The sequence below is a fragment of the Doryrhamphus excisus genome, unplaced genomic scaffold (assembly GCF_030265055.1).
Source record: "Doryrhamphus excisus isolate RoL2022-K1 unplaced genomic scaffold, RoL_Dexc_1.0 HiC_scaffold_27, whole genome shotgun sequence".
NCBI classification, from domain to species: domain Eukaryota; kingdom Metazoa; phylum Chordata; class Actinopteri; order Syngnathiformes; family Syngnathidae; genus Doryrhamphus; species Doryrhamphus excisus.
In genome coordinates, this window is record NW_026652245.1 from 161,095 (window position 1) to 187,502 (window position 26,408).

General features: G+C 47.7%; 13 non-coding genes across 13 annotated transcripts; 9 read left to right on the forward strand and 4 right to left on the reverse strand.

The window, feature by feature from the left end:
* The first annotated feature begins 4,684 nt into the window (after window positions 1–4,684).
* trnak-cuu (transfer RNA lysine (anticodon CUU)) lies at window positions 4,685–4,757 on the forward strand. Its single transcript has one exon. It is a non-coding gene; the product is annotated as a tRNA-Lys (tRNA).
* Window positions 4,758–5,070: 313 nt separating this feature from the next.
* On the reverse strand, window positions 5,071–5,152 carry trnas-gcu (transfer RNA serine (anticodon GCU)). Its single transcript has one exon. It is a non-coding gene; the product is annotated as a tRNA-Ser (tRNA).
* Window positions 5,153–7,028: 1,876 nt separating this feature from the next.
* On the reverse strand, window positions 7,029–7,101 carry trnak-uuu (transfer RNA lysine (anticodon UUU)). The gene has a single exon. It is a non-coding gene; the product is annotated as a tRNA-Lys (tRNA).
* A 3,154-nt stretch (window positions 7,102–10,255) lies between these two features.
* On the reverse strand, window positions 10,256–10,328 carry trnak-uuu (transfer RNA lysine (anticodon UUU)). Its single transcript has one exon. It is a non-coding gene; the product is annotated as a tRNA-Lys (tRNA).
* A 495-nt stretch (window positions 10,329–10,823) lies between these two features.
* trnan-guu (transfer RNA asparagine (anticodon GUU)) lies at window positions 10,824–10,897 on the forward strand. Its single transcript has one exon. It is a non-coding gene; the product is annotated as a tRNA-Asn (tRNA).
* A 375-nt stretch (window positions 10,898–11,272) lies between these two features.
* Window positions 11,273–11,354, forward strand: trnas-cga (transfer RNA serine (anticodon CGA)). The gene has a single exon. It is a non-coding gene; the product is annotated as a tRNA-Ser (tRNA).
* A 772-nt stretch (window positions 11,355–12,126) lies between these two features.
* Window positions 12,127–12,199, reverse strand: trnak-uuu (transfer RNA lysine (anticodon UUU)). The gene has a single exon. It is a non-coding gene; the product is annotated as a tRNA-Lys (tRNA).
* A 338-nt stretch (window positions 12,200–12,537) lies between these two features.
* trnas-cga (transfer RNA serine (anticodon CGA)) lies at window positions 12,538–12,619 on the forward strand. Its single transcript has one exon. It is a non-coding gene; the product is annotated as a tRNA-Ser (tRNA).
* A 5,584-nt stretch (window positions 12,620–18,203) lies between these two features.
* trnaq-cug (transfer RNA glutamine (anticodon CUG)) lies at window positions 18,204–18,275 on the forward strand. Its single transcript has one exon. It is a non-coding gene; the product is annotated as a tRNA-Gln (tRNA).
* A 1,256-nt stretch (window positions 18,276–19,531) lies between these two features.
* trnai-aau (transfer RNA isoleucine (anticodon AAU)) lies at window positions 19,532–19,605 on the forward strand. Its single transcript has one exon. It is a non-coding gene; the product is annotated as a tRNA-Ile (tRNA).
* A 583-nt stretch (window positions 19,606–20,188) lies between these two features.
* On the forward strand, window positions 20,189–20,262 carry trnai-aau (transfer RNA isoleucine (anticodon AAU)). The gene has a single exon. It is a non-coding gene; the product is annotated as a tRNA-Ile (tRNA).
* Window positions 20,263–20,678: 416 nt separating this feature from the next.
* Window positions 20,679–20,750, forward strand: trnap-agg (transfer RNA proline (anticodon AGG)). Its single transcript has one exon. It is a non-coding gene; the product is annotated as a tRNA-Pro (tRNA).
* A 121-nt stretch (window positions 20,751–20,871) lies between these two features.
* Window positions 20,872–20,943, forward strand: trnaq-uug (transfer RNA glutamine (anticodon UUG)). Its single transcript has one exon. It is a non-coding gene; the product is annotated as a tRNA-Gln (tRNA).
* Window positions 20,944–26,408: the final 5,465 nt, after the last annotated feature.

Sequence of the window (26,408 nt, forward strand, 5' to 3'; positions counted from 1 at the left end):
TTTGTCCTTGTCCTGTCAACTGATGGCCCAAGTAGTTCACTGATTGCTTACAAAATTGTACTTTGTCTTTACTCACTTTAAGGCCTTCTTTCGCTAAATGGTGTAATAAGGCTATTGTGTCTTCCTCACATGACTTCCTATCTGGTGACGCTAGTAGGATGTCATCTACATATAGTAATATATGGCTTTCATTTGGGGATTAAACATAGACATAATGGCTATCATTGCTTGTGAATACATTTTCGGGCTTTCACAATATCCTTGCGGTAGGCGTGTGTATGTATATTTTTCCTGCAAACGTAAATGCGAACCTAAACCTTCTTTCTCTATGTATTGGAATGGAGAAGAATGCATTACTGATGCCTACTATGGTGAACCATGTGACATCTGTTGGTAAAGAATTTAACAATGTGTGTGGGTGAGGCACACAAGGTGCTCTTGCCACCACAGCTTGATTTACAGCTTGTCCTGTATCATTCTCCATCCCACAGAGAGTGGCACTTGTTCCCACTGGAAAATTAAGGATGTTCCATTTTGAGCTGTTACATTCTACTAAGGCTTTAGCTTTTAACAATTCTTCTATCACTGGTTTTATTCCTTCATATGCATCTGGTTTTATTGGGTATTGCCTAACACATGTCCTGTAATCATTTTTAGCTTTAATTTGTACAGGTTGGGCACTTTTAATTAGTCCTACATCTGATGGACCACAACGTTATTGGTAGGGACTTGACCATTATTGTCAAATTTTCCTCCTGCTGTCCTGAGCCATGTATTGCCTGCAGATCTTGAATGTGGAAATTCATATCTGCAAGTTGTTCTACATGCTCCCGAGTCACAAAGAAATCTGATTGGATTACCATTCACTTCCAATGTGACTTCTGCGATGTTCAAAGGCAAATACCTCTTGTAAATTTAATTCTACTACTGGTTCATCATTTTGTTCTGGTTCTATTTGTTTAGACAAGCCTAGTCATGCCTAATATGGCTTTTGGTTCCTTTTGAACTGGCCTTTGTCACAATCACGGGAGAAGTGACCTTCTTCACCGCAATTCCAACATCCAGTATTGTTGGGATAGCTTCATACATTCTGTCTACCTGTTCCTCTACCTTTTCCTCTGAATCGTCCTTGACTTTGAAAGAGGATTTCTCCGTTATCTGTAACAAAGGTGTGTATTTTTTGCATCTTATTTTTGTTACTTAACACCTGCATTTTGCATGCTGCATGCTGCACGTGTGTGATATAGTCTGCCATAGTTGCTGTGGGCATTCCGATGAAATGTTTATCAACCCACCCTTTTATGCCAGGATTTGAATTAGCATGTATCGCATTCTTTAACTGTTGTTGGTATGGGCCTGTGGGTTCATCATCTTCAGCAAGGCCGCTATTTAGTTTGAATACCGTAATCATACGCACTCTATACTCATCAAATGATTCGTCATTCTTTTGTTTGCATTGTCCTATTGTTGAGTAATTAGCTCTTTTCCTGAACTTTGCTAGGACTCTCTCTTCCAACTGATTGATTCTTTGCTCCAATGTGGGGTCATCATGGGCCACAGGTTGGCCATTGCCATATGTGGGGCTCCAATTTCCTTTACACAGACACCACTCTGGCCCTAAGGCTCTCATCCACACTTGTTGTACTTCTATTCCGTTCAGGTGGTATGACATTCTCAAGTTGTTCATGTCTGTAATAAATCTTACGGCGTCCTCTTTTACAGGTGTGACACCATCTAAGGCCTTCTTTACATCTTCCTGTGTCCATGTACGATACACTAGGATTGTGGGACGTTCATCATTGGCTACATTAGGGTTCGGTACTTCTATCATTGGAAACGCATCGGTTTCCGGTGAAACCCTAGGTGGTGATTTAGGAGAAAATACTTCTCCCATCTGTTTTGACCACTCAACATAAAAAGGTTTAGCTCTTGTTTGTGGTGGGTATGGCACTGATGGTCTGACATCGTGGTTGTCATAATGTGGGGGTTCAGCGAACTGTGGATACAATTGTGATTGTCCACCTACTACACCATCATTTTGACTACTATTGCTCACTCCTTTAGTTGGCATAACCCTACTTTCATTACCTTCCTTTCGTGTAAAAAATGTGTCTGCGTCTTTCTCCTCATTTACTTTTCCTTCATCTTTCTGATACTCCTGAAGTAAAACTTCCCTTACTATCTTATATAACTCTTCCTTTTTACAACCTTTTTTTTCTGCTCTATCTCTTGCCTTCCTTTCTTCCATCTTCGCCTCGCCTTTTTGCCTTCTCTCTGCCAACTCCTTCCAATATGACAGGTCATCATACCCTTGCTTTTGCATTTTTTTGGTTTGGTTTGGTTTGACTTGTGTTTTTCCACTTTTATTTCCCATCTTGGGAATAATTTGGTCCCTGTTGTGATGAGCTTCCTCGGGAAAACTAACAACAGGGTTGTTTGTCAGTGAGAGAGTAATGAACTTTTCTTTGAGGTAATTCTCAAGCTTCTACCCCGGTGAGGGCGGATAATTCTTGCCTCTGCTTCCTCAAAGACTTACTCTTTTTCTCACCCTTTAATATGAAGACCTGTCTCGTGACAAAATCTCCCATTCACACACTCATTCGTACTTTGAAAACGTTTTCACATTCAAACCCCGAAAAGGCCTTTCACCGCGGAGGCACTCCTTTTCTAGCCTAACATGACCGCCAACTCCGTCTTTGTACAAAAAACTGCCAACTCTGTCTTATTGTGAAAGACCGCCAACTCCGTAACACTGTGGGTCCATCTTATTACACAAGACTGCCAACTCGTCTTCCTACAGAAGACTGTCGAGTCCGTCTCTTTGCTTGCCAGCGACTAGTATACACAAGGCTTTTAGCACCGGGTGACAAACCTTATTGACTCGCGGGCCGCACTCAGCTCTAGGGGTCAAAAACCCTTAGCGGGCTGCATGTGGACCCCAGGTCTCAGTTTGCCCACCCCTGCTTTAACACAAAGGGACGGCGCCCTTTTACTCTACACTCTGATCAAAAGTGTCTTACTGATTGTTGTCTTCTCTTCCGTCGGTATCCCGTCAACCTTCAGCTTCCAGTTGTTGAGCTGAGAAGACAGCCCGTCAAAGGGTTTTGTCTGCCGTGGCCACGGTCTTTCTGTCTTGTCGGCTCCACAACTGGACTCCTCAGGTATCTTGGGATCTGGCTCGAAGAACCAAGTAAATGTCAGGTTCAAACTCCTGTGACACTTGTAAAAACACTTAAATACAGAAATACAGAAGAGACAGACAACAATATTCAAAGTTGCTCGCAGCGAGGAGAGTGAAACCACATACCCAGTGACATGCCGCTCCACTCTGAATATGCAGTTCACACTCCTCTCCTTTTATTCTCTTTCGGGGGTCCCTACTACATGGTCGTGCAACTCTAAGGGGGGGTGGAGAAGGCAGTTGCACGAGCTGTATTTGTTTGTCTATGTGTGTGTGTGTATGTGAGAGCTATTACTTTTAATGTTTTACGAGTTCTTATCTTGACACATTCTTGCAGGATTAACATGAGCATCTGCAGAGTCGCTGTTGGTGCATCCAGGCACCTCCAGGACCTGGGGGTCGCTGAGGGTCTCTGATTAGGGTCACGGGAACATTCCTTCTTCAGCACATTCAAACACTTTCTATTGTCTAAGTGATAACTAACAAAATAATCTACATTTTATTCTAACACTCGCCCGATATGCGCTCCGCAACGCCTTGTCATTCCAGCCGCTCTCTGTCGCTATCCATTCGACTCGACAACCGGCTGCGGGAGCGCAGCGCACAGCGGAGCCTCTCCGACCCACATGTCGGCTCCAAATCCCACCTCCTGGAGCGCTTCCGGCACCACTCCTCCCTCCCTGCTCCAGCAGCGGAGCGCCGTCTGATGACGTCGGGAGTGTCGTCCCCATGCAACTGGTAGCCAGTCGCCTTTCGTCAGCGGAGAGGAGTCACCGTCCACGCCTGTGGCTGTGCCACTTTGCAGAGGCTCATCCACTTGACGGTTGATTTTTTTTTCTCTTACAGTGTGTCCCCACGTGGCATTGGTGGTTCAGTGGTAGAATTCTCACTTGCCAAGCGGGGGCCGCACGCGTGTTGTTGACATTTGCTGCCAGCCAATCAGGATGCGACACAGACGTCAGACAAGCAAAGAGACTCGCCTGCCACGCGGGCATGATTACCATTACCATTACCATTACCATTACCATATATCAGGGATGGCAACTGAATTAAGAATCAATGCCAGAAACCTGCCACAGGATTTCAGATAATGTTTTGATGCAGACTGGTCATGATGCCTCTGATTCATTCAAATCATTAATTTATTAAAATTAATTAAACCACTACCTGTGAGAGGTAAGGTACACCATTGCACTAAACATTGATAGAATAGTTAGTAATGGAGTTAGTAGTGAATAACTAACAATGCTTGTGGGGATTTTTTTGGTTTTGGACATCTTTCAGATAAATAAACATGCAAACTGACCCGGGAACATCATGGCTGTTCCTGGCAAATGAACATAACAGGAGGTTTAAGATGACTACACTTCCAAAGTTCTCAGCTATGACTGAACCTCTCGCTCCTTTGTTCCCTGAGAAACTAGGTTGGGTGTGGAATTGATCAAACATCAAGAAGACCACATCAATTAAAAAAAATAAAAAGTGATATCTTGACAGAAAAAGGCCCGGTTAGCTCAGTCGGGAGAGCATGAGACTCTTAATCTCAGGGTCGTGGGTTCGAGCCCCACATTGGGCGGTTCAGCTCTTTTGGTGATACGTCTTAAAGATTTCTTTCCTGTGGAAAATTCTGCAACATGCGGAAAACATTTCATTCGAAGTACACAAAAACAAATCCCATTCTTGTAGGACCACAAATGGTAGAGCGCTCACTTCGCATGTGAGATGAAGTGGAATCGATGCCTGCATCCTCCAAATGGTATATTATGCCTTTTTCTTGCCAAAAAAGCATTCTCAATCTCCCACATCGTACCGGATGCTTGGATTAATTGCATTCTAATGATGTTTCCTAAAAACACAGGTGGTGTCAAAACTGGTGCATTAGTATAGTCCGATGAGGATGGGATTCGAACCCATGCGTGCAGAACACAATGGATTAGCAGTCCATCACCTTAACCTCTCGGTCACCTCATCTCCTTTGTGGACATGGTCTTGTTGACTCAAAATGACACATCTTAATTAGTGTTTTGGTGTTGCAGAAATTGTGGCAGCCTTCCTGTGCAGCGGGGGGATTTAACTCAAAGGCTAGAGTTCTTGCTCTACATGCAAGAAATAGCGGGTTTGAGACCCGTATTGTCGAAATGATATGTTATGGCTTTTTTTTGCCAACAAAAGCGTTCTTGATCTCCGACATCGTACCTTATACTTTGATTCATTGCATGCTAATAATGTTTACTAAAAATACAGGTGTGGTCAAAACTAGTGTATTTTTACATCACCACACTTCAAGTGGACAGACAATCTTGTCTTTTCAGACAATACAATTACAAAAGCAACACACAACTGCCATGACCCTGAATCGGCCGGGGTTGTTGCGGCCACAACACAGAGTAGGAACCACTATACAATTATGGCTGTGAGCTATGCTTTTTTGGGCAAGAACCATAAACTCAGACTTGGAGGTGCAGATTGCTCATTCCAGCTGGTTCTTTTTCGTCTGCGAGCAAAGCTTGAATTTCATGTGGGTGTTGTCCTGGCGGAAGAAACATTTTAGCTCGTGTCGGCATGGCTACCGTGACAAAAGCCCATTTTCCTTTCCAGTAAATGTGCATCAGCTGAACACTTTGCAGACCTAATGCTGTGAACATTTGCGCGAACTCAAGGTCGGGTCCTACATCCTGTTTGTGTCTGATTGTAACATGATATGCATCAGGATTCCGTATGTCACCTCCCAACTGCACTTGTCTGGTCTTAATATGTCATTGGCTGTGTTGTCGTGATCGATGTTGATGAAATCAAGAGAACAAAGTCACCCCTTTACAAACTATTTGCCAACTCACAATGTAAACAGCAATTGTGCTGAAAACTGGGATTGAACCAGGGACCTTTAGAGATTCAATCCAACGCTCTCCCAACTGAGCAATTTCAGCTGCAAAGGGGGTTCTCTGCTTTTCAGTCTGGGCTAAAAGCGGGGGTAGGGTGAAGCTGTGTCTGTGCCACGTACTATGTTGCTGTGTACCTGGTCCAGTGTGTTCTCATCTTGGGTTGGAATGTCCCCATGCTGGTAAAAGGTGGGGAATACAGTCCGTTGATGAGGATAAGCGATACAGTGGAGTTCACTGGTTAAAGTCGCCAGGTACCATAAAAATGGCAATGGGCCACGAGGGTGTTCTGAATTCCCCTTTGGCCAAATTGGCTAAATGGCCGTACAAAAAGCACCATACTTGGAGCCTGTGGTCAATGTCAACAGTTGGGCTAATTCAGTTCCGTTGAGACGGTGATTATGTACCAAGTCAGTTATGTCAGTCAGGATTTGGTCAAGGTTGTTGTGTGGTTTTGGCATGGATAAGGCTATGTATCTAAATTTAGGAGGAGTCCATGGTCTGTAAACATACTGAGGTACTCCCACTGCTGTTGCGGAACTTGCGGGACCTTGCAAATTTCCCCACAGAGGGACGAATAAAGGCATATCTTATCTTCTACCATAGGGTAGGCTTTTGGCAAGAAGTAGGATTCTTAATCCTACATTCTTAATGCCTTCCCAAGTTCCAACATTTCCTTGGGAGCGAGTTTGATAACCGAGCCCACCCAGGGACTCTCAATTCACACGTGTTGGACTTTGGACTCCCTCCCTTGTATGAACATTTTTCCCCATTGGCGAACTGTTTTTGTGTTGGTGCCAGATGCACAGCTGGCGCTGTGGCTAAGCTGGTCAAAGTGCCTGTATCGCACTGTATCTTCAATTTAATTATTGAGAATGGCGTTTACCCACAGTCCTGGAAGATCGCAAAGGTGCTTGGTCGAAAAGTTTTACTTAAACAAGTTATTCAGGGAAGAGGCCTAACTTCACCGCCTGAACAGGGACTTGAACCCTGGACCCTCAGATTAAAAGTCTGATGCTCTACCAACTGAGCTATCCAGGCCTTTGTCGAATGAGGACAACTCCCAAGGTAAAATCTTCTGGCATACTGGCTAAGCTGGTCATAAGTTAGGACAATTTCACCATCAGTAAAACGACACTAAAAGGTCTGACTACTTGATGCAGGTCATATTAGTTTGGAAACGTGTATATAAAGTTGTATTGCAGTTATGTTTATCCTCAATATCTTATTTGTGTACATGTGCATGTGTGTGTATACATCTATGTGTAGATGTGTATATACATATGCATATGTATATGTGTTATATGTATATATGTATATATGTATGTATATATATATATGTATATATGTATGTATATATGTGTGTATATATAAATGTATATATATTTTTTCCCCTTTCTCCTCTTTAAATGTTCTCCTTTTTAAATGTTACTCATTATTATGTTTGCTTGGTTGTCGGTAGCCACAGGGGAAAAAAATATTGTTGATTTTGGGGAAAAAAAAACAAAAAAAAACTGTCTACATTGGTGGCACTACTGAATTTAATTTAGTTGTAAATTCAATGAAATGTGACACAGTACAATATAAGTGTCTTATAAATATAAGTGGGAATGGTATTTTAATAGTGATCATTCTACTGTCTTGTCATCTCTGCTGGAATCTCTGATTGACTGATATGAGAAATGTAAGAATATTACCTTAATACCTTTGTAACTATACTAAATTGTTAGAGGTACCCAGGCTAACATGCATAAATATAGAGGTAGGGATTATCATTATTATTATCATTAATTATTATTAATTATTACTTTACAAAAAATAGTAATAATGGACAGCAAGACATCATTGCTTCAAAAATTGGTTTGAGCACAGACCTAAAACCTTGCTTCCTAATGCACAAGACTAGACACACACAAACTAATAAACACGTCTAAAAACCTCAGGTAGGGTTTGACAAGAAGAAACTGATGTTTGGGTTGGTCACCTGTCCAAAGATTAGACACATGCAATACAGTAAACAAGTAAATGTCACAAAAAAAAGTGGGCTAATAAATTGACACACAAAGACTGCGGATTTCAGAAAATAACAGAAGAAATCTCTACACTCTACAAGAAGCAATGAAGTCTGTAAAATTAAATAATTAAAAATAAAAAATCACAAATTTTTTAACTATAATGATGAAAATGGTAATATTAATGATGATTATAATGATGGTAATAATGATAAAGATTATAACAACAATGATAATAATAATAATAATAATATTACAATGAAAATAATAACAGGGGAAACAAGACAGTGGCATGAACATGATTATATCCTGCAAAAAGGGGTCGGCATTTATAAGCTTTTGCTTCAGCCTACTCCTTTTGGGCTTGGGATCAGATAGTTGAATACAAATGTAAATAATGGAAAGTTATATTTTGATTGATGTAAGAAATGCACTGTAATGATTCACATATTTGCCCAAATAAAGGGGAAAAAAAAGTGCCTGTCTCGTACTGTATCTTCAATTTAATTATTGAGAATGGTGTTTACTCACAGTCCTGGAACATCGCAAAGGTGCTTGGTCGAAAAGGTTTACTTCAACAAGTTATTCCTTGTGTGCACGGTCATCTCCTTGGCCTTCTCGGTGTTGAGGATGAAGGAGCAGAAATCTTCTGGCATAGTGTACTTGACCACAGAAGGAGGATGAAAGAAGTAGGTTTAACATTTCAGGGAAGAGGCCTACCTTCACCGCCTGAACAGGGACTTGAACCCTGGGCCCTCAGATTAAAAGTCTACTCTACCAACTGAGCTATCCAGGCCTTTGTAGAATGAGGACAACTCACAAACTAAAATCTTCTGGCATACTGTACTTGACCTTGCAGAGAGGAGAGCTTCTTCTCTGGCTCTCAACAAAGGCGGTCGCATCTTTCCCCTCTCCTCCCTGTCCCTTATCTTCCCTGCTTTGTTGTCCCTTGGTACTTTATGGAAACGATGTGAGGTGCCTGGCTTTTAACTAGCAGTGGAAAGACTTGTGTAGCCCCTCACACAAACCACGTGTCTTCCTCCCATGCACATGTTGCCAGCTGATCCTTGACATCAGCAACATTTTGGTTCTAGGACAATGAGGTCACCTGCCCCCATTGGTCTTTTCCAAGCAGTCACGGTGACCGAGAGGTTAAGGCGTTGGACTTGAAATCCAATAGGGTTTGTCTGTGACGCTTTGGTTGGGCATTTGTTGCCGCCATGCTGTCCACCTTGCGGTGGAGTACTGTTGGTTATGAGGGCCGGGGTGCTGTCCTTTCACGGTCCGCATTCTCTACACTGGTGGTCTAAATTTTGGGTAGAGGATAATGGGGTCCACTGTCCCCATTGATCTGCTTCTTGCAGTCTCGGTGGCCGAGAGGTTTGTTGCCACTCTGCTTTTGACATGCTGTTTTCAGCGGCCTTGTCAAGGGTGTTTCACAGGTGGGTGGGTGGTGTGATGTTGGATATGGGGGCCAGTGGGTTGTCACCGTTTTGTTGTTCCTGGAGCACATGAAGAAGACCTTGGCGTTATTAGCACCACACGCTGACCAACTGAGCTAACCGGGATAGCGGCTGAGAGCTGCTGGAATGACAAGGCGCTACGAAACACGTATAGGGCGGAGCCGCTCCGACCCACACGTCGGCTCCAAATCCCACCTCCCGGGGCTCTTCCGGCACCACTCCTCCCTCCCTGCTCCAGCGGCGGAGTGCTGTTGCGGAACTTGCGGGACCTTGCAAATTTCCCCAGTGAGGGACGAATAAAGGCATATCTTATCTTCTACCATAGGGTAGGTTTTTGGCAAGAAGTAGGATTCTTAATCCTACTTCTTGCCATTCTTAATGCCTTCCCAAGTTCCAACATTTCCTTGGGAGCGAGTTTGATAACTGAGCCCACCCAGGGACTCTCAATCCACACGTGTTGGACTTTGGACTCCCTCCCTTGTATGAACATTTTTCCCCATTGGCGAACTGTTTTTGTGTTGGTGCCAGATGCACAGCTGGCGCTGTGGCTAAGCTGGTCAAAGTGCCTGTCTCGCACTATATCTTGTGTTCCCTGAGAAACTCATATCTTCAATTTAATTATTGAGAATTGTGTTTATCCACAGTCCTGGAAGATCGCAAAGGTGCTTGGTCGAAAAGTTTTACTTAATCAAGTTATTCAGGGAAGGGGCCTAACTTCACCGCCTGAACAGGGACTTGAACCCTGGACCCTCAGATTAAAAGTCTGATGCTCTACCAACTGAGCTATCCAGGCCTTTGTCGAACGAGGACAACTCACAAGGTAAAATCTTCTGGCATACTGTACTTGACCTTGCAGAGATGAGAGCTTCTTCTCTGGCTCTCAACAAAGGCGGTCGCATCTTTCCCCTCTCCTCCCCATCCCTTATCTTCCCTGCTTTGTTGTTCCCTGTCCATCCTGTCGATGGAGTTTGACTTGATTCTTTGTCACGCAGTCTGAAATTGGCAAACTGAGAAATTCTGATTGAGTGACCAATGCAGTCTGTCTATTTTAATACATTTCGTCTCAACTCATGTTGAAAAAGGACAGAGCCATTTCCGTGAGAGCACAAGACCCCTGGATTGTACCCCAAAATACTTTGCGTTCATCAAAGAGTAAAGCTGGTGTCCTGGTTTGCAATGCCTCGATTGTTACACCAGAATGTGCGAGTCACATCCAAAACAAAGGGCATGCTGGACGCATAGCATGCGTTAGTATGGCTTCAACTGAACAGAAGTTGGCGGAGTGTGCGTCTCTGTGGCGCAATCGGTCAGCGTGCTCGGCTGTTAACCGGGAGGCTGGTGGTTCGAGCCCACCCAAGGATGTTCTCTGGATGCATCAGTGTCACTGTTCATTGCGCTCCTCTCTTGCACAGCACTTGTGTGGTTCCCAATTGGCAAACTGTGTGTCAAGGCTCCCTACAAAGACAATACCCTTGTGTATTTGGACATTTGCAGGTTTAAGAAAACAGACCACATTAGCCAAATATCTTCTGGACAAAAGAGTGGTCAGACAAGACAAAGTTTGAGCCAGTCACCTGAACATTAGACTTTTGATCTGAGTGTCCGGGATTCAAGTCCCTGTTTAGGTGACCAGTGATAGGGTCTGAGGTCCACTTGCAAACGCCTCCTTTTTGCCCACAAAATACAAGGGCAACAGGACAATCCCTTCAACAATCCCCCATTGGCCTTTTCCAAGCAGTCACGGTGGCCGAGAGGTTAAGGCGTTGGACTCGAAATCCAATGGGGTTTCCCCGCACAGGTTCGAATCCTGTTTGTGACGCTTTGGTTGGGCATTTGTTGCCGCCATGCTGTTTACTTTGTGGTGGAGTACTGTTGGTTATGAGGCCGGGGTGTTGTCCTTTCACGGTCCGCATTCTCTCCACTGGTGTAGAGACCTGACTACAAAAAAGCAGACCTGACTTAAGGTGACTACACTTCCAAAGTTCCCAGTGATGACTGAACCTCTCGCTCCTTGTGTTCCCTGAGAAACTCATATCTTCAATTTAATTATTGAGAATTGTGTTTACCCACAGTCCTGGAAGATCGCAAAGGTGCTAGGTCGAAAAGGTTTACTTAAACAAGTTATTCCTTGTGTGCTGTTGTAGTCTCTGTCACGCAACTGGTCAGTGCGTTTGGCTGTTAACTGAGAGGTTGGTGGTTTGAGCCCACCCAGGGACTCTCATTTCACACGTGTTGGACTTTGGACTCCCTCCCTTGTACCCATGAACATTTTTCCCCATTGGCGAACTGTTTTTGTGTTGGTGCCAGATGCACAGCTGGCACTGTGGCTAAGCTGGTCAAAGTGCCTGTCTCGTACTGTATCTTCAATTTAATTATTGAGAATGGTGTTTACCCACAGTCCTGGAACATCGCAAAGGTGCTTGGTCGAAAAGGTTTACTTCAACAAGTTATTCCTTGTGTGCACGGTCATCTCCTTGGCCTTCTCGGTGTTGAGGATGAAGGAGCAGAAATCTTCTGGCATAGTGTACTTGACCACAGAAGGAGGATGAAAGAAGTAGGTTTATCATTTCAGGGAAGAGGCCTACCTTCACCGCCTGAACAGGGACTTGAACCCTGGACCCTCAGATTAAAAGTCTGATGCTCTACCAACTGAGCTATCCAGGCCTTTGTAGAATGAGGACAACTCACAAACTAAAATCTTCTGGCATACTGTACTTGACCTTGCAGAGAGGAGAGCTTCTTCTCTGGCTCTCAACAAAGGCGGTCGCATCTTTCCCCTCTCCTCCCTATCCCTTATCTTCCCTGCTTTGTTGTCCCTTGGTACTTTATGGAAACGATGTGAGGTGCCTGGCTTTTAACTAGCAGTGGAAAGACTTGTGTAGCCCCTCACACAAACCACGTGTCTTCCTCCCATGCACATGTTGCCAGCTGATCCTTGACATCAGCAACATTTTGGTTCTAGGACAATGAGGTCACCTGCCCCCATTGGTCTTTTCCAAGCAGTCACGGTGGCCGAGAGGTTAAGGCGCTGGACTCGAAATTCAATGGGGTTTCCCCGCACAGGTTCGAATCCTGTTTGTGACGCTTTGGTTGGGCATTTGTTGCCGCCATGCTGTTTACTTTGTGGTGGAGTACTGTTGGTTATGAGGGCCGGGGTGCTGTCCTTTCACGGTCCGCATTCTCTACACTGGTGGTCTAAATTTTGGGTAGAGGATAATGGGGTCCACTGTCCCCATTGATCTGCTTCTTGCAGTCTCGGTGGCCGAGAGGTTTGTTGCCACTCTGCTTTTGACATGCTGTTTTCAGCGGCCTTGTCAAGGGTGTTTCACAGGTGGGTGGGTGGTGTGATGTTGGATATGGGGGCCAGTGGGTTGTCACCGTTTTGTTGTTCCTGGAGCACATAAAGAAGAGTGGCCAGTATGGTGGGTCGAACCCATGACCTTGGCGTTATTAGCACCACACGCTGACCAACTGAGCTAACCGGGATAGCGGCTGAGAGCTGCTGGAATGACAAGGCGCTACGAAACACGTATAGGGCGGAGCCGCTCCGACCCACACGTCGGCTCCAAATCCCACCTCCCAGGGCTCTTCCGGCACCACTCCTCCCTCCCTGCTCCAGCGGCGGAGTGCCGTCTGACGACGTCGGGAGTGTCGTCCCCATCCAACTGGGAGCCAGTCGCCTTTCGTCAGCGGAGAGGAGTCACCGTCTACGCCTGTGGCTGTGCCTGTACTGTGGGAGTCCTACACATAATTTCCCGCTGTCCAGTTCGTCCAGCACGCCAACGCTCTTCCTCCACCAGGGATATTCCCCAGCTGCTGGCACTGCCCGCTCCAACCACACCGGCTGCGTCATCCGCTTTGGTGGGCCGACTTCAGGTGGAAGGTACGATATCCTGGGCGGGGGAAGCTTCTCCTACCACAGCATTAATTGACTCTGGGGCGGACGAGAACTTCATTGATAGCGGACTGGTCAGTTCTCTTAACATTCCTACTGTTGAGCTTATCCCCCACAAGAATGTCTGCTCGCTAGATGAACATCACCTGGCATGCATTACGCATCAGACGTGCACCATATCCTTGGTGCTGTCGGGTAACCACCACAAGGTCACTATTTTTTTTCTTATGCTCTCTCGCTCAGCTCTGTTAGTACTCGGCCTCCCCTGGCATCCCGTGCGTGTGTTTTGTCATTCAGCGCCACTTTGCAGGGGCACATCCACGCGACAATTTAATTTGTTCTCCGACAGTGTTTCCCAACGTGGCATTGGTGGTTCAGTGGTAGAATTCTCACTTGCCAAGCGGGAGGCCCGGGTCCGGTTCCCGGCCAATGCAGTATATCTCAGCTTATACCTTTCTTTAGAGCTCATGTTGAAAAAGTACAAAGGCTCTTTTCCTGCGAAAGGGCAGGATTCAGAATGACACCTGAAACGTAACAGACCGGACCACCCGAGAGTTAAGGTGGACAGCACTTAGTGAAACCTGACTGCAGTCATGCTGATGTAGTCTCTGTCGCGCAATTAGTCAGCACGTTTGGCTGTTAACTGAGAGGTTGGTGGTTCGAGCCCACCCAGGGACTCTCAATTCACACATTTGTTGGACTTTGGACTCCCTCCCTTGTATGAACATTTTTCCCCATTGGCGAACTGTTTTTGTGTTGGTGCCAGATTTGTGAACCATGTACTTCTTTTTGTCACTTGCCCTTCAAGAACGAATTGACATTGCATCCACAGCTGACGTGATTGTTGTGGATCCCATTACGCCAGAAGGTGCTTGAATCCAAAGAGTATGACATTGTGATGTTTTGTCATTCAGCGCCACTTTGCAGAGGCTCATCCACTTGACAGTTGAATTTTGTTCTCTTACAGTGTGTCCCCACGTGGCATTGGTGGTTCAGTGGTAGAATTCTCACTTGCCAAGCGCGGGCCACGCGCGTGTTGTTGACATTTGCTGCCATCCAATCAGGATGCGACACAGACGTCAGACAAGTAAAGAGACTCGCCTGCCACGCGGGCATGATTACCATTACCATTACCATCGATCAGGGATGGCAACTGAATTAAGAATCAATGCCAGAAACCTGCAACAGGATTTCAGATAATGTTTTAATGCAGACTGGTCATGATGCCTCTGAAGTTCACCAAAGCAGACCTGACTTAAGGTGACTACACTTCCAAAGTTCCCAGTGATGACTGAACCTCTCGCTTCTTGTGTTCCCCGAGAAACTCGGTCAGCTGTGGATTTGATCAAAAAGGCCAGGTTAAGCAGAAAAAGGCCTGCTTAGCTCGCAGGGGCCGCGCTTGTGTTGTTGACATTTGCTGCCAGCCAATCAGGATGCGAGACAGATGTCAGACAAGCAGAGAGACTTTGGAAAAATGAAGTCAGGTGTCCGAATCCCGTCTAAGCATCAGTCAAGTCACCATTTTCTTCTCCACAATATATTTTTTTCCCAATTAATCCCTATATGATTACAAACTATTCCTATCAGGCTTATATTGATACCAGTGCTTGAAATAAAACACAGAATCAATGCAATGTAACAAAGAATATTTATTCATCAGGTTGCCATGCCACACTCAAAAACGAATGAATACTAATCACAAGCTATGAATAATAAAAAAAAATGTTCATTTATTTTGCTGCCGTTGTTTCTCCTTTTCATAAAAAGGAGAGGCCTGGAACTCCCTCCAGCTCATCTCTCTTTCCATCCCGTTCTCTCTATAGATAGAGAAGACTTTGGCAGGGCAGTAGATGTACTTCCCTGCTTGCCCTGGAAAGCCAGTGTGGATGTGGGGGCTGTTCGGATCCTGCTTTAGCTGCATCCTGCAGAACCGGCACTTTCGGACAGGGGGTGGAGGAGATTCCTCCCTCTTCCTCTTCTTCTGCTGTTTTTCCCTCCACCCTCTTTCTTGTATCATCGAGCTCTCACTGGAAGAAGTCTGTTTGACTGAACTCTTGAAATGGCATCTTGGGGTTTGTCAGACCTTCTGCACCATATTTTTGGAAAACTTTTGTGGGGCAATAAAAGTATCTGACAGGGCCCCGCTGATAAAAGTCATGTATTGATGTCCCATCCCCTTGATATTTTGATTTTGGTTGACGACAGCACAGACATGTTTTTGTTTGAGTTTTTTTGACACGGGAGGTGGTTGCTCCTGCTCCAATGGGGTATGAGCAGGTGGTGGTGGTGGTGGTGATGGTGGAATGACCATAGCTGCAGGCAGTGTCACGACAGGCACAGCAGAGGTAGTGCTTAGCAACTGCCAAAGCTGCTGTGTATGTTGCAGCTTCTCTGGGCTGGTATTTAGTGAAGATGATGTATTGAGAAATTTACTGTTGTGTTTTATGTATTTGGGAATATGCAATTTTGATGTTGGATGCAGCATGCTGTTGGGGTCTTTGCTGGACTTGTGGACAAGAGTGCCATACTCCCAAACCACAAGCTTGATCATGTCCTCGTGCCCGCGGTGTTTATTAAGGAGCTCGTCAATTGCCGACTTCTTTGGAGACGGCCAGCGCTTGTGGTCCAACACAAATACTCTCCCTCCAGTCTTCACTGGTCCAGTGCGGGCAGCAGTCGGAGAACATTGGATGGGTAATCTTCTTGTGGGCTCTAGGCAAAGAAAACCAAGAGATACACATTTGTTATTTGGTTCAAACAAGATGCAACACTATTAGAACAAGGGGACACATGATTAGATGTGGCTGTGGCTGTGGCTGAAGCTCAGTAACAGAAGCTTTGTTGTCCAAGTCAGATGCTGGGATAGGGGCCACACGACTAGACGTAGTCACAGTAGAAGTTTGAAGAGGGTGAACTAGGCTGAAAAGCCTGGTGGGAGGTGTGGAGGAAGGCTGCACTGGGTCTGCTCCCTGATCAGACAGTGCCTGGAGAAGGAGCACTTGTGGCGTGGCCGGGGTCCTTCTTGGTTTTATGTTTGTCCCAGTCTAAAGGGACCGGAGGGTACTTTTTTTCGCCAAAGATCCGTCTGGAAACAGCATTCAGGGAGCATATCAGTGCAAGGTCGAAAACAGGCGGGAGAGAAACGCCTGGCAGTTTCAGGTCCAGCAGACGCTGATAGTTCCAGCGACACACTCCTGTCATGGCCTGGGCCTGGAACAGCTCTGGGGAGACCTGCGTGCCGGTCACCCATTTGGCCTGGTGAAAGTGGTAGCCCTCCTGCTGCGATGTGCCTCTGATGGGGATCCAGACGGGGACTGCTGCACGCTCACCTGGCACATGGTTTAACTGTATCGTTCCTCCACGGCGGTACAGTATGCCCCCTTCCACCTCAGGATCACTGAGGAAACCGCGCAGAATGTGGACACGTTGGATCCTCCATCTCTTTAGCATGGAGGGCTTATAAAGAGGGATGCCATTCGGATCTGTGGTCAGGTGAAAGTGCTTCAACACCCCTTCCACTCTCTGAATAAGCGTCCCGGGCGGAGGAATCTTTATCCTGCAGTGCTCACGAATATGCTGCTTGGTGGGATTTGCAGGCTGGATGCCACAGAAGACGTATGCATCCTGGAGCCTCTGCAGGTCTTCCTGGTCCACCACAGAGAAGGCAGCCGACGGGAACTGTGCGAAGGTGCCGTATAACGGGTGATATTCTGAGGCACACAGATGTGGCCTCAGTAACAATTGTGTCAGTTGTTTGCCATGCATCCCAGTTGAGGTGTTTCTCCGCAGAAGACTCTGCAACCCTGAACGGTGCGCAGCAATCTCTGAGAAACACAAATAACATATGAAATAATGACACTTAATAGAGTTAATTTCTACCTGAAGTTCAGGATGGATGTGGTGGGTGGGTGTAGCAGAAGCGGCCACAGCGCCACTCATGGACAAAAGTATATTACATTCATAGTGGCCTTTCTCTCTCATTGGAAATGAATGGGGAAAATTTAGCTCGTTTCAGCTGAACTATCCCCGCCAGCCGCGCGGGAGACCGGGGTTCGATTCCCCGACGGGGAGTTCCTCTTTTGTATGTCACAATGTCAACAAACAAACCCTTCCCATTAGAACAAAACCTCTCTTAATCTTCTTCTCAAGGTGTTCAGGTGTCTTGTACAATCTGACAGTCTTTTGCTGCCAAATCATTCCAGTCGTGGATAATGGAGCTGACCAGGAAAATGCCAGCTGTGGGATTTCAACCAGTGCCTCCTGAGCGTAAGGAACCTTAATCTGGTCAGTTGACAGCTCAGCCCCTCTCTTCACCCGCCTGTCCAGAACATGCGGACGCAGGTCTGATGACACGACTGCAAAGTCGATCATAGACCTGCAGCCAAGGGTGTCCTGGTGCCAAGTGCACTTATGGACATCCCTATGTTCGAACATGGTGTTAGTTATGGACAAACTGTGGTTCGCACAGAAGTCCAATAACATCACACTGCCCGGGTTCAGATCAGGGAGGCCGTTCCTCCCAATCACGCCCCTCCAGGTCACACTGTCATTGCCCACATGGACGTTGAAGTCTCCCAGTAGAACGACAGAGTCACCAGGACTCCAAAAAGACCGGGTACTCCGCACTGCCGTTTGGCACGTACGCACAAATGACAGTTAGGACCTTTTCCCCAGCCCGAAGGCGTAGAGAAATTACCCTCAGTGAAGTTATATCAACGCTAATGTAATCTGACAGGATGTACTTCAGGGCCCGGCGCTGTCTGTACCCTTGCAGGTTCCGTGGTGTAATGGTTAGCACCCCGGACTCTGAATCCAGTGGTCTAAGTTCAAGTCTTGGTGGAACCAAGGGATTGTCCTGTTGCCCTTGTATTTTGAGGGCAAAAAGGAGACGTTTGCACCGTGTGCCACCGCACCACCACCAGAGGTCAGCCCTGAGTATCGGCCGGAAGAAAGCATCCATCTGTAAGGTAGAATTACACCAAGAGATATTAATGCCGGGTTGTACCAATCGGGCACCTGTGGAAACGGTAATGCACATAAATTTACCTTTCGCCAGTGTGCTGCTTAATATGGGCTTACCTTTGACCTCTGTAACCTCGGGGTGCGCTATGGCGAATGGCCGACAATTAGCCGAGGCTGCTTCTGGAGCAGTGGATGTATTCATCAGGGACACTCGGCGGAAATCACAGCGGGAACTATTTGCAATAAGGGGCCCACTCCCAGGCACGCTAAACAATCTGTTTTCCTTGTTTTAGCTTGTTCCACCATCAAAAGCCAATTGTTAAACTGTCCCGAAATACCTGTCAAGAGCACAAACAAGGTGTCCACCAGGTACCCACTTATCGCCCTCAGACCCCAGCGTACCGATTGAGTCTGCTTCGGGGTACATAAAATTAAAAAAAACATAAAATATTGCAATGGTGTCCAGTGGCCGGTTAGCTCAGTTGGTCAGAGCGTGGTGCTAATAACGCCAAGGTCACGGGTTCAACCCCGGTACTAGCCACTCTTCTTTATGTGCTCCAGGAACAACAAAAGCCCAGGGCGGCAACTTACCGGCCCCCATAACCGACATCACACCACCCACCCTCGACAAGGCCGGGGAAAGGTAACGAAAACAGCATGTCAAAGCAGAGCGGCAAAAAACCTCTTGGTCACCAAGACTCAAGGAGCAGATCAATGGGGGCAGTGGACCCTATTATCCTCTACCCAAAATTTTACATCACGAGTGCAGAGAATGCGGACCGTGAAGAAACGACAAAAGCCCCCGTTGACAACAACTAACAGTACACCACCACAAGGAAAACAGCATGGCGGCGACAAAAGCCCAAAACCCCCCAGGCCCCATAACCAACAGCGCACAACCCAGTCAACTGCGAAACACCCCCATCAAGGCTGCCAACCGACCGGGGAAAGGTAAAGAAAACAGCATGGCAAAGCAGAGCAGCGGCAAACCTCTCGCCCACCGTGACTGCATGATCAATGGGGGCAGATGACCCCGTTGTCCGAGAAGCAAAAATTCGACCACGAGCACAGAGAATGCGTTCTGTTAAGGATGAGTTAGTTGATTTGAGCTGGAAACATTTGATGCAAAGGTGTCCTGTGGTTGGTTAGCTCAGTTGGTCAGAGCGTGGTGCTAATAACGCCAAGGTCACGGGTTCAACCCCCATACTGACCATCCATCTTTATGTGCTCCAGGAACAACAAAAGCCCACGGCGACGACCCGCTGGTCTCCATAACCAACATCACCCCACCCACCGGTGAAACACCCTCGACAAGACTGCCGAAAGACCGGGGAAAGGTAAAGAAAACAGCACGTCAAAGCAGAGCGGCAACAAACCTCTTGGTCACCAAGACTGCAAGGAGCAGATCAAAGGTGGCAGTGGACCCTATTATACTCTACCCAAAATTTTACATCACGAGTGCAGAGAATGCGGACCGTGAAGGAACAAAAAAGCCCTCGTCCACAACACCCCGCCCCTCATAACCCCCCCGGTCCCCATAACCAACAGCGCACAACCCAGTCAACTGCGAAAACACCCCCATCAAGGCTGCCAACCGACCGGGGAAAGGTAAAGAAAACAGCATGGCAAAGCAGAGCAGCGGCAAACCTCTCGCCCACCGTGACTGCATGATCAATGGGGGCAGATGACCCCGTTGTCCGAGAAGCAAAAATTCGACCACGAGCACAGAGAATGCGTTCTGTTAAGGATGAGTTAGTTGATTTGAGCTGGAAACATTTGATGCAAAGGTGTCCTGTGGTTGGTTAGCTCAGTTGGTCAGAGCGTGGTGCTAATAACGCCAAGGTCACGGGTTCAACCCCCATACTGACCATCCATCTTTATGTGCTCCAGGAACAACAAAAGCCCACGGCGACAACCCGCTGGTCTCCATAACCAACATCACCCCACCCACCGGTGAAACACCCTCGACAAGACTGCCGAAAGACCGGGGAAAGGTAAAGAAAACAGCACGTCAAAGCAGAGCGGCAACAAACCTCTTGGTCACCAAGACTGCAAGGAGCAGATCAAAGGTGGCAGTGGACCCTATTATCCTCTACCCAAAATTTTACATCACGAGTGCAGAGAATGCGGACCGTGAAGGAACAAAAAAGCCCTCGTCCACAACACCCCGACCCTCATAACCCCCCCGGTCCCCATAACCAACAGCGCACAACCCAGTCAACTGCGAAAACACCCGCATCATGGCCGCCAACTGACCGGGGAAAGGGAAGTACTTGCCCAAGCAGGGGCTTGTTGGTCTAGTGGTATGATTCTTGCTTAGGGTGCAAGAGGTCCCGAGTTCAATTCTCGGACAAGCCCTCCCTCCCCCGAACTACCTTTCAACACAATTCCCAGAACACCACCATCAGAGAAGTTATATCAACGCTAATGTAATCTGACAGGATGTACTTCAGGGCCCGGCGCTGTCTGTACCCTTGCAGGTTCCGTGGTGTAATGGTTAGCACCCCGGACTTTGAATCCAGTGGTCTAAGTTCAAGTCTTGGTGGAACCAAGGGATTGTCCTGTTGCCCTTGTATTTTGAGGGCAAAAAGGAGGCGTTTGCAAGTGGACCTGAGACCCTGTCACTGGTCACCTGAACAGGGACTTGAATCCGGGACACTCAGATCAAAAATCTAACCTTCAGGTGACTGGCTCAACCTTTGCTGATATTTGGCTTGTCCATGTGGGCAGTTTAAGACCTCATTCGATCTTGGAAATGTCAATCCCGGGACCTGCCTCTTTCATTCCACTTCTTCTTCCTCCTCCAGTCATCCCCACCCACCGCAGCTGAAGCAGTGGCAATACAGCCTGAACAACAGTGTCAGTGTGAGCCCATAGAGGGTTACCTGAATCCCTCTTTGACAGAGCCCCTCTTGAAATTGACTTTTTTTTTTGTCCCGTCCAGCCATTGGGGCAGATAGTATTGTTGATGTAAATGCCCTGACATGCTAAACAGATTTGCTCTGTGTCAGGAAAGGTGTTGGCTACAACTTTCCTGTACCATGAAATTTTTTTTGCCGTTATTTGATGCGCATTTGGAGCGACCGGACCGGAGCAAGAAGAAACACAGAAAAGAAGAAGAGAAGGTGGGGTGGGGTGGGGTGGGGTGGGGGCAGTAGAGAGAGAGACAAAAACAGCAACAACAAGAATTCCCATAACAACAACAGTGACAAACAGAACAGTTAAATGTCAATGATGGCTAAGGGTCACAATAGAGATGATATCAGGAAAGTGAAACAGTCCAACTTACCAGTAGCAATAGTAACAATGAAGACATGAACCATGATAGTGAACACAATTACAGCCATACAGTTACAGTAATTAAAATCTCACTGCTTGACATCATTTTTACAGTAATAATAGCATACCAATAGCATATAGACATCAGGGATAAGATGGTAGATTGTGTAGAGAAGCACCCATGTGCTGTGAGTGTCCATATGGAGGTGTGTACTTCTGTGTATATATTCATATATGTGTGCGTAAGCGTGCTTGTGTATGTGAATGCGAGTGTGTGAATGTGTAATTGTCACTGAGAATGACAAAAGGAGAGAGACTGCCTTCTACCACCCAGCAAACCCCGCCCCGCGCAGCCAGGTCAAGCCCCCACCGCCAGAGATCCTCCGGCCCCGTGGGTGTGAGCAAAGCCAGGGCCGACTCCCCAAGACCCGCCCCCGAAGCATCTCCCTGAAAAGACCAGCAAGAGGCCATGGAGGAGCAATCCCAACCGGCAACAGGGCGCCAGCAGGCCGGAGGAGAGCCGCACCCCCGAGACCAGCGGGAGACCATACCCCACTAGGGCAGAAGGGCATCGAGGGCCACACACCTGTGGGCACAGGGGCGCCCCCGCCAACCGGGAGGGAGCCCATCCACGGCCGGAGGCGCCGCCCCCCCGTCCCCACACACCTCCAGGAAGCAGAACCCGGCCCGCCCCAGGTAACCCCAGGCCTGACTACCAACACAGGACCGCCCCGGCCAGGACAGAAGAGGCCCGGGCACACTGCCCCATGGAGGACCAGGCGGTAGAGATGGAACGCCTTTGCGCCAGACCCCCGCAAGGCCCCCCGTATATCTATATAGCCATATACACACACGCACACCCACACATATATATATATATATATATATATATATATATATATATATATATATATATATATATATATAATTATAATAAAACTAATCATTATTTATCTAAGTATTAAAAACAATAAATACATAAAATAATCTCAGACACACGCAAGCACACACTGTGGACGTCCCCAGGTTGGGCGTCCGGGGCATCACAGGGCGGGGGACCCAGGGGTCCCAGACCCACAACCAGGCCCCGAGCCCAGGGAGGTACGGACCGCCAAGGGATAGCACCCCCAGACTCCCCTCGACCACGGCATCGGGGCTACGGCAGTGTGGCAGACAAAGGAGCGGGCGAGGGAAGGAGGCCCGCACATGAGCAAGCGGAGGGGGCGTGCAGGCGAGTGGTAAGGCGAGTGGTAAGGCGAGTGGTAAGGCGCTCCACCGCGCCGGCCGACACCCGCCGGGCAGCTCACCCCCGTGAGGGAGAGCCATAGCTCCAAGTCATGGGGAGGCCAAGCACCAGAGCCGAGGAGTTAAGACCAGCGCAAGGCCACCGACGGACCCCACCATCCACCGGGAGGGCCGACCTCCCCCCCGACCCCAGAACCAGCAGCGCTCCACCCACGTACCAGAGAACCATCCCTGACGAGCCCTAAGGCAAGACTGGGGATGGGCAAAGACAGGGACAGCGATGCAGCAGAGCATAGGACCAGTGGCAGCAGACACCCAAACGCCCAGAAGAGCACCGTCCCCCCAGCAGGCCCCACTCCAAGGAGCATGTCCCCCATCCCCACACGCCACCCAGGCCCCCGTCCCCATGAGCAGGATCAGGCCACCACAGCACAGCAACCCCAAGCCACCACCGTAGACTTCAGGCCACCAGCAGCGCGGACCCCACTGCCTGGAGGCCGGTGAACGCCCCCCCAAGGGCACGTTGGTGCCCGCGACCCAGGACAGACCCAGGGAGGTAGCGCCAACCATGACCCTAGGGGCATCAGCTGGTTTGAAATTGACTTTTAATTACTGAAGTGTGTGTGAGGGTTGCCTTGCTTTTATGCTTTTAAGGATGTTCTTTTTCGTTGGCAGGTGCTGAGGGTCCAGAGCGGCAGCCTGTTGGTCCCCTTTTTTCCCACTTTTGGTTTACTGAGTCACGGATGCAGTGTGGTTTGGATCCCTCCCATTATGTTACCGCTGTCGTGGTAAGCCCCAGCCCAGGCCTCTTTTCTTTTTGACTCCTCCCATCACCACTTTATTTGTATTATTCATGGTTTGTCACTCATTTTAAGATAATCGTTTAATAAAATAACTACTTTTATCATTGTAAATCACGATCTTGTTCTGTGGGATTTGGGGGATTAATGTAGAGTTTGTGATTGATCAAACCTGTTACATCCTGGGGTGAAAGTCCCCAGGTGGCGTTGTCAGAAAACTACCTACCCCGCTCGCTTTGCCACACACGCAATGACACCACAGCCCCTCCATGCAGGCCAGTGATGCACCCAATCAGTCATCTGGGAAATATGGATTGTGTGTCCAAACTGGGGACAGATGCTTGTGTATACACCTTCAGAGATCAAGCACATGTCCTTGTTCCCATGTTTTTGTAAAAGTAGGAATTGAACGGCATTGTTTCCACCCAGTTTCGAACCGGGGATCTTTTACATGTGAATGGGGATCAATGGGGAATGGGCTGTGAAGAGGACTGGCGAGGTCACAAAGCAGTTGCCAAACAATGAATCACGACGATGTGTCCAAAGTGGGGGCAGAATGACAATTGTCCAAATTGACAAATATTTCTCCTTTGTAGGGAAAATTGTAGTTCATATAACATGTTCCAGAAATAATGGGCTTTTTCTCAACAAAACAAGAAATCACAATTGGAAATGAGGCTTGAAAGGTTTAAAAGCCAGCTGTGAAGAAAGCACCTGAGCCAACCTCAGGCTCACCTTAATGTCTCAGTGAACTCAAGGTTGGCTGGATGGGCGGGATTTTGAAGTTAAGGTCCTTTTTCCAAACTATTTGCCAAGTCACAATGCAAATCAGGATTATGCTGAAAACCGTGCTTGAACCAGGGACCTTCAGATCTTCAGTATAACGCCCTCCCACCTGAGATATTTCAGCTGCTAAAGTGGCTCTCAGTCTGGGCTAAAAGAAGGGCAGTGTGACACTGGGTCTGTGCCACATAAGTTGCTGTGTCCCTGGTCCAGTATGTTGTCATCTTGGGTTGGAATGTCTCCATGCTGGTAACAGGTGGGGAATACAGTCCGTTGATGAGAATAAGCGGTGCAGAAAATGGATGGATTTCATTGGTTGAAGTCTCCAGCTACCATAAAATTGTTCATGGTCCACTTTGGCCAATTGACACCACATCAAAGATGGCGGCGCGCACAGACGCAGCGGCTCACGGCTCTCCCTTTCAGTGCTTTTTTTGCTTATTTTATGTGTGTTTGTCTATGGACTCTATCCACGTATACATCGGCATTACACCACTACACCCGACAGGACCTTGTGGACATCGGCTACCGACACAAACTGGCAGTTTGCAGAGACTTTCATCGTCGACACAACATCCCAGACGAACTAGCGAGACCAACGGGCGCTCCGTGGATTGTTGTCGGGTCTGGAAAGAGGCGCAGGCGGCGTCGGGAGCACAAGCAGAAGCGGGGTCGCAGGTCCGGCCTACTGCTACGGCTACGAAACAACCCACATAAGCCACCCCTGCCCAGCCTGTACCTCACCAACGCCAGATCCATTACCCACAAAAAGGACGACCTGGAGTTACAGCTTGAGGGAAACCGCTACATTCGTGACTGTTGTGTTCTAATCATCACGGAGACCTGGCTCAAACCGACGATCCCCGATGCTAGCGTGCAGCTAGCCGGCCGCTCTCTACACCGCTGGGATCGAACAGAGGACTCCGGTAAGAGCAGAGGTGGGGGGGTCTTTATTTACGTGCATGAGGATTGGTGCAACAACAGCAAGATCATAGAGACTCACTGCTCCCCTGACAATGAGTACATGTCCGTAAGATGCCGACCGTATTTTCTCCCGAGGGAGCTAACTGTTGTGATCGTCACCGCTGTTTACATCCCACCGGATGCTAACGCTAGCACAGCACTCTCTCTCCTGTTGAACGTCATCAATGAACATCAGCGGGCCCACCCTGATGGCGTTCATATTATAGCCGGGGACTTTAATAAGGCCAATTTAAAGACTGTACTCCCGAAGTTTCATCAGCATGTCAAGTGTCCAACGCGAGGACCAAAAACTCTTGATCATGTATGCTCAAACATAAAGCACGGCTACAGAGCAACACCACTCCCCCACCTCGGACAGTCAGACCATCTCTCCCTGCTGCTCACTCCTGCATACACCCCCCTCAGACGCAGATCCAGACCCACCAAAAAGATCATCACCACATTGCCGGAAAATGCACTCAGTGAACTTCAGGACTGCCTCCAACACACAGACTGGGACCTATTTCAACATCAGGACCTGGAAACATACACAGTGACAGTACTAGACTATATCAAGTTTTGTATGGGAACTGTGTCTGTGGACAAAGTCATCCGGATTTTTCCAAACCAGAAACCCTGGATGACCAGCCAGGTCCGCTCCCTCCCCAAAGCCCGCGACTCTGCCTTCAGGTCAGGCGACAGAGCTCTGTACAGTACGGCTCGAGCTGACCTGAGAAGAGGAATAAAAACAGCCAAAGCGGACTACAACAGGAGGATAGAGTCCCACCTCTCCAGCACGAGAGGTGTGGCAGGGACTGCAGAGCATCACTAACTTCAGAGGACGTGATGTGATGTCAGGAGACCTGAGCGTGTCTCTGGCAGAGGAACTCAACAGTTTCTTTGCCCGCATTGAAACACCACAGCCACACTCATCTTCTCCAGCCCT